The sequence below is a fragment of the Gracilinanus agilis genome, chromosome 4 (assembly GCF_016433145.1).
Source record: "Gracilinanus agilis isolate LMUSP501 chromosome 4, AgileGrace, whole genome shotgun sequence".
NCBI lineage: Eukaryota > Metazoa > Chordata > Mammalia > Didelphimorphia > Didelphidae > Gracilinanus > Gracilinanus agilis.
In genome coordinates, this window is record NC_058133.1 from 3,407,758 (window position 1) to 3,415,968 (window position 8,211).

Sequence of the window (8,211 nt, forward strand, 5' to 3'; positions counted from 1 at the left end):
TCTCTCTCTGTCTCTCTCTCTGTCTCTCTCTCTGTCTCTCTCTCTCTCTGTCTCTCTCTCTCTCTCTCTCTCTCTCTCTCTCTCTCTCTCTCTCTCTCTCTCACACACACACACACACACACACACACACAGCCTTAAGATTTTTGCCCGAATTCTTTTTTGCCCATTGTGGGAATACTCTGCTTCACAAGTGGCTTTATAGAAGCTCTGTGAAGTAACGTCCAAAGGACTGTACTTCTTTACTTCTCTTTAATAAATGAGGAAACTGAGTCTCCCAGAAAGGTTAAATGGCCTACAGATGGTAGAACAGCAACTAAGTGTGGATGGCTGCATTTAAATTCACCTGTTCCTCACTAAAAATCCTTCTCAGGGTAGCTAAGTAGCTCAATGGATCTTGAGTCAGTTCTATACTCAGGAGGGCCTGGGTTCAAATTTGACTTCAAATACATACTAATTGTATGATCCTGGAAATTTACTTCACCCCCATTGCCTAGCCCTTACTGCTCTTTTCCCTTACAACCAGTACACAGTATTGAATCTATGACAGAAACTAAAACTAAAGACATAAAAAAATTCATCTTGCTATCCAATAACCCATACTACCTCTCTAAGTAGATCCATTTTTAGTGATGTTGGGTCTTTAATGGAAAATTCAGGCATTTCAAGGTTATGCATTATTTAGAGGGGGCCCCAGAAGCTAGGATGTTAGATCAACAACCAAGGGACTAGTCCAGTGGTGAGGTAATGCCATCTTGTACTAGGTGGCAGTAAAGAAAGGGATGCATTTATGAATTATGGTGAATGCATATTTAGTGATTTATTTATATTTATGTTATTTATTAATTTAATTATTTACAGTTTATTGAATTTAATTATTAATGATATTTAGTAGGTCATGTGAGCAATGAAATAGAAAGTCAAGCATTTTCTCCAGAACCCATTGTCTCCACAAAGAAAAGGAAAACAAAGAGGAATTATGGAGAAGAGGTAGAACAATTCTATTTGTACCAAGCCTAAAAGTCAAAACCTCAACAGCATAACAACCACCAAGGGATGTAGAGTTAAGAATGGGAAGCCTTAACTCTTCCAGCACCTCTTGTCTACTAGCCCCCTCATTGTGACACCCACCCCCAAATGGGCTTGGGATTTGGGAGCCCCTCTGGACTTCCATGATGGTGCTCTCTCCTCTGACACTCTTGCCTTTCACCCACCATTCTCTTTCACAGTGGGCAGAGCTCAGCCCTCCCCGAGGTCCAGGAAAGGGATCTCCACCCACACTTCTCTGTCGGATCACTTTGACCACGTTCCTGTCCCCTGTGGATGCGTCCAAGCCACCTGTGGAGATATCGGGTCAAAGGACCAACGTAGATTTATTCTTGTCTGCATTGCCAGGGCCAGGCACAGTGACTGGCAACAAGGGCATCCTTAGGAAATGCTTTCTGGTTGAACGACTGATGGCTGATCTCAGGGTACTTCTGCCGGTTCTTCCTGTAGCTCCACCCCAGCTGCCAGCATTTCTAGTTCCAGTGCTGAGAAAGAGAGAGGATCTCATTCAGCCGCCCTCCCCATACCAGCCCCCATTGTCGCTGCCTCATAAAGTAACTTGGGCATTGTTCAAGCAAATAAATAAATATGTTAAGCAATTTTAAGTAGCTCCAAAGTGCAGAGAAGAAGGTCCAGCCATCTAAGGGTCTTTTAGAGCTTTGGAAGTGTCCTGGATGCCGATGCATGGCTTCCAGTTGACTTGAAAAGTCTGAAATCTGTAATGTTTACAAAGGAAAAATGGTCCTCATTCACTGCTACTCTGGCTGGCTGCCCAGGTATTGTCGGACTTTTCAGCCTTGCTTTCTCAAACAAAGGAACAGAAGAAAACCAAGAGGGAACAAGTGGAAATGCTTTAAAAACCACAGTTTTGTTTTCATGTTGTGGTCCCATATTCATATCTCAATCTGTTAGCTTAATGGGATGATGCTGCATGACCCACAGCCCAGCATCAGGCCCAGCTGGTGATCGGTAACAATATGGTTATTTCTGATGAGGGAGGATAATTACCAAAACGACTTCCACCAACTTCTTCTCCAGAAGACAACAGGCTTCCCTATTAGCCTTTAAAGTTAGAATAACATGGAATTATCTCCACAATTGCCCTGGACATCCACCCCAAGATCAAACCCAAGACGACCAAATTTCAGATTTGAAAGGACTCCAGAGGCAATCTAGTCTAGCTCCAGGTAGAGCAGTTACCTCATCTGCAGCGTTCCTGACTTTCTGCCAACAAGGTTGCCTGAATGAGACGCAGATGCCCCAGCTCTCCACTAGCTATTCAGGCAAAACCTTGATGAAGTTCATGCCAACCCAACAAAAGATCAAGGATGCCAATGAGAAACAAAAGTTAATGTAATGGGGGTGTTCATGCCCTCTATGCTATAATGGTACATATTTATATGTGATGAATGCATCGTTTTATGTGTTATATCTGTCCTCAGACAGACACACATATCAACTGAATAACTATATGTGCATGTATAATCAAAAATATACATATACACATAAATGATTCTCTGTGTGTGTCTGTGTGTAATGGGGGTCTGGCCCTTACAGACCCCTGCAGCTTCTTCGACTGATGCAGCACCCTCAAATGGAGAAGTTGGGAAGTCTGTCCAGAAAATGAGAATAATAATATGCGAGGGAAATTTTTCAAGGAGATTCTATATCTATATGTAAAGTGGCATCCCCAAGTATATGTAGATATGCATACACATATGTGTATATACAAGCACACAGCATCAAAACAAGGTCATTGGAGAGGGAGGAATTTGGCAAGGTTTCACGGAGAAGGTGGTGGTTCATCCATAGCTGCAGGGAGGAGAGGAATTCTGAGAGGTGAGTTGGAGATAGATCTAAGAGCCAAAGGTGAGCAAGGAGTTAAAGAGTCAGAGATGGGAGGTGGAATGCCATGCCATGTGGGAAGAGCAGAGCTGGATGCTTTGGCTAGATCTAACGTCCAATGAGGCTAGAAAATAGAGCTTGGGGCCATATTGTAAGGACTTTAAAAACTAAACAAAGGAGTATTGACATGATCCTGGTGGCTAGAGGGAATCACCAGAGTCTAACGAGGAGGGGAGTGCATGGTAAGATGTCTATTTGGAATTTAACTTTGGCAGCAACATGGAGGAGAGGAAGAACCAGAGAAATACTTGAGGCAAGAGGCCAATATGGATGCTGGTGCAATAAATTCTGAGAGGTGAGGATTGCACAAACCAAAATGTTGGCTGTGTCAGTGGTGAAAAAGGATGAGACACCAGAGATTTTGCAGACTTTAACATGTCAAGGTTTGGCAATCGATTCTATATGTGGGGTGAAGTAGAGTGAAGAACCGGGGATAATGCCAAGGGTAGGAACCTGGGACACTGGGAGAATGGCGGTGCTTATAACAGATAAAGGGGAGTTTAGATGAGAGATGGGTTTAGGAGGAAAAAATGAGTTCCCTTTTAGACATGTTAAATTTGAGCTCCCTCTAGGAAAACCTGTTTGAAATGTCCAATTACGATGTGGTGATCCTGCATTTAATGTTTGGGAGAGACAGGAGCTCAGTGCAGAGATCCGTTCATCATCAACACGATAATTAAATGCAAGGGAGCTGATGAGGTCCATAGGAGAGAGTGAGTGTAGAATGATGAGCAAAGAGAAAGTGGGATGGAGCCTTGAGGAACATTTTTAGTTGGTGGGAATGATGTGGAAAAATGAGAGAGCAGAAGAGGATAGAATCATTGACTTAGAGTTGGATGGGACCTTAGAGATTCTTAAATACTATTTTCCCTTTTCGCAGATGAGAAAAGTAAAGCTGATAAAGACCGAGACTTATCCAGCATCACCTGGCTGATCTGTGTCTGAGGTATGGTTTAATGTCCAGTCCTCCTCACCCCAAGCCCAGAGCTAGCTACTCTGCCACAGAAATTTTTTAAAAAGCAGTTCAACAAGTTAAGCAGTAGGAAACAGGAGGAGGGTGGTAGAGTTCTCTTTGGAAGAGAACCAGATAGTGGGGTTGCCATGAAAACTCAGATTTGAGAGTGCATCTATGAGGAAAGGGTGGTAACATGTAAGAAATACAGCAGATAGCTTGAAAAATATGAAGACTGAGAAAAAGTCAACAGATTTGGGAAGTAACAGAGCTTGGTAACTTTGAAGAGGGTCTCTTTGGAGAATTGGAGAAGCCATTTCCAAAGATTGAGGAGCGAATGAGAAGAGAAGTTGATGCAAAGAAAGTAGACAACTTTTTCTACAAGGTTAGTTGAAAAAGGGAGGGAATACATAAGACTTTAGCTTGATGTGATTAAGTCTACTGATGGCTCTGTGTTTGCTTCTTTGCATGGGAAAAAGGTGGACATATTTGAAGTAGGGGAAGAAGATAAGAAATTGAAGAATAGAGAGTGGGAGGAGGATTACTGAGGTTGTGTTCTGTGGGAGAGGATGGGATGAAATACATATGTGAGGGAAATGGCTCTGGAAAGGAGAAAGGCCAACTCATTGCCAGGTGCTGACAAGAAGGAACGGAGATGATGATGCCAAGGGGTTTTGAGATAAAAAGAAGGAAAGAGAAAACAACTCAAATCACCTTAATTTTCTCAGGGAAGTAAGAGACAAAGGTCCTGAGCTGCAACAGAGAGTAAGGGACAGATGTGGGAAGCTTGAAGCATGGAGAAGGTGCAGGATCATCTCTCTGAGGGATAAAATAAGGAACCAAATACAGAAGAGCTGCCACAATAATCTTCCAAAAACACAACATGAAAACATCACTTGCCCTCTGAGGAACGTACCCGTCTCTAGGATAAAACACAAACTGCCATTTGACAATGAAAACTCCACAATCTAAGCGACCCACTATGCACTCTTCATTCAAGGTAGACTACTTGCTTTCAAATCACAATCTTGACATTTCAGCACCCTTTTCGTAGCCTTGTACAGGTGTAAACCATGCTTAATTCACCTAAATCATCACTGAGTAGTTGAAAGAGCTAATAAATGAATGAGGGAACAAAGAAAGAACCATGTTAAACATTTTAAGTATGTCAGAAAATAGGCTAAGGATCTAGGATATTATTCCCTTATTTGAAAGATGTGGATAATAATGACACTTACCTCCAAGAGAGATGTTGACTCAAATGAGATAATCCATATAAAATTATTTGCAGTCTTTAAAGTACTGTGTAAATTGGAGCCACTATTATTAGTGGTAGTAGTAGTAGTAGTAGTAGTAGTAGTAGTAGTAGTAGTAGTAGTAGTAGTAGTAGTAGTAGTAGTAGCAGTAGCAGTAGTAGTAGTAGTAGTAGTAGTGATGGTGGTGGTGCTGGTGGTGGTAGTTCTGATTTTATTATTGCAACTGTCCTTTCACCAATGCAAATTCCAAAGAGCCTGAGAGATGATTTCGACAGCTACACTTGCTGAAACCTCTGAACCATTGGCCAAGTGGAGGATGAGCCTTTGGGCTTCAGGTAGGTTAGACTAGAGGCAACGAGTATCTGCCCACTCTAAGACTTCTCAGTGTGGTAGGGCAAGCACATCTAGAGGAGCCGGGGTCCCTTCCATTCTACAATGAGGAACCAGAAAGAAGGATTTTGTATCAAGTTCCTACTCTGATATGCTGTGGAATTATTTCAAAGTCAAGGACTGATCAGAAAGGAAGTATGGTTAAGTAGAAACGATACAGACCTTTTGGTCAGAACGTACAAGCTGGGTGACTTTTGGTAAATCAGTGACCTCTCTGGGTCCCAGTTTCCTCATTAGTAAAATGCAGTAGGCATGACCTCTTTTGAGATCCCTTTTTACCTCTAAATCAGGGTCTTTTAAACCTTGACTCTGCCAACTTGTTTCTTCCAAAAATATTGTCATCACTCTATTTCAATATAATATTTCTTAGGTAATCCTAAGCACCTACTTCACAGGACTGTTTTGAGGATCAAAGGAGAGAGTATTTGCAAAGAGCTTAGCATAGTTTCTGGCACACAGTAGGTTCTTTAAAAGTCGATGATGTCCCTTCTCTTCTCTAATCCTGTGTGTTTTATTTTAGGCACTTCAAAGCATCATTCCCAGAAGGGGTCTTTGTCTACTAAAGGTCTCTATCAATGACCCAAAAAAGATGAAAGACCCCTTCATTAAATGCTTGCAATGCTCTTGGGATGGAAGAAAGCTTTTTTAAGAAACATTTTCATACATCTGTCAAAAGAGAGTGGGGAATCTCACCCTACTCTGTGTTTTCGCAGATGTAGATAAATTTGGGTAGGAGAGAAAAAGAAAAAAAAGAAATCATCTCAAATAAATCTGTGAAGATTGAATTTGGAGTAATTAATTAGTATTTGATTTTTTTTTTCTTTCAAGTGGTTAAGGTTAGCCAACTAGGATTCATATATTCCCATCACACCCAGGAAGACAGCTCAATGAATGTTGCTGAGAAAGGGAAGGAAAGGAGCTGAGGGAAAAAGTCCATGGAGTACCTTTCGATTACTCTCATCTTCCATGACACGGTCCCTGGCAGGGGAGCAGGATGGAGGCCTTTGGAACATTATGGCGTAACAGGATGAGTGGTGAAAGGTAGTCAATAGGACGTAGAAGAAATACGAGGGAATTAAAAAGATAACATGTTATTAAAGAAATAGACACAGGCGGCGTCTATTTATCTTGGGAGGCACTAAATTTAGGTCTCCAGACACAGGGCACAGATGAGGAGAATCAATGGGACTGTGTTGGGGTGCCTGATGGACTCGGAGAGAGATAAGGAAAGACGGATGTGCTTAGAGGGAGAGACACTGAGGGTTCAGACGGGAAATCACGTGGAGGCAGAGTTTCCTGGAGATTAAGCAAGGCACAGAGGGAAAAATGGGAAATTCTGACTAAAGTGCCATTTCTAATTGATGTGAAAGGTTTCTAGGTTGGCTCCCTTTGAAAGTGGTAGATGGGCTCTGAACGCTGCCCCCTAGAAGAGCTGACTGGAAAACAAGCCCCCTCCCGGGCTCTGAAATGGGGTGCCTGCCTTCACCCCCATCCTTTCCCTGAAGTCGGGTGTGTGTGAGTGTGTGCGTGTGCGCTCAATCACTTTCAGCATCTGAACATGCGGCCCCAGATGTCCGGTCTGAGGCTGCTGTAGGTAGTTCAAGGTAAGATGGACACATATCCAGGGGCTCCCGATTCTGAGGTGGAAGAGAGCCTGTCTCAGGGATGTTCTCTCTCTCTCTCTCTCTCTCTCTCTCTCTCTCTCTCTCTCTCTCTCTCTCTCTCACACACACACACACACACACACACACACACACACACACACACACACACAAACACACACACACTTGTTTCTAAGCCCATGGGCTTTCCTCATGTGTGCTGGCCCATCTCCTGCAGCTCACACTGACCCCTCTACCTGGGACTCGCTCTCCCTCTCTGTCTCTCTCTTTTTTCTCTTTCTCCTTTCTCTCTGTCTCTGTCTTCCTCTTCCCTCAGGCTTCCTTATTCCCTAAAACTCAAAAATATTGAAAAATGGTCCATGAATGAATAACTCTATGATGGTCTCTAAGTGTTTAGGTAAAAGGAAGAATAAATCAATGAAGCAAACTTCATTTTTGTCTTATTTAAGAAACTGCCACGGCCTCGCCAGCCTTAAACAACTACCACCCTGAACAGATGGCGGCCAATAACGTGACAGCAAGACGTCTCACCAACAAAAAGATTACGACTTGCTGAAGGTTCCAACGATGGTTAGCATTTTTTAACGATAAAGTATTTCGAAATCAAAGAATGTCCTTTTTTAGATATAATAATGCTGCACACTTACTGGATTGCAGAATACTGTAAACATGCAAAAATGACATTTATAGGCACTGGCAAGCCAAAAAGTCATGTGACTCACTTTATTCAACATTCTTTTTTTATTGTAATTGTTCAGAACTGAATCCACATTATCTCCAAGGTATGCCTGGAGAAGGCCTTGCCGGGACTCCCCAGCTGATAGTACAACCGCTCCTATTATTTTAAAATTATTTCTGTACTTTGCATTTATTTACTTTTCTAGGTGTTACAACACATCAGTTTCCTGAGAGGAGGCCTCTTTGAATTTTGTCTTCATATCCCTACCAGCACCAACATTACTAGTACTACTGCTACCACTTCTTCTCCTTCTCCTTCTCCATCTCCTCCTTCTATTCCTCCTCCTCCTCTTCCTCCTCCTCC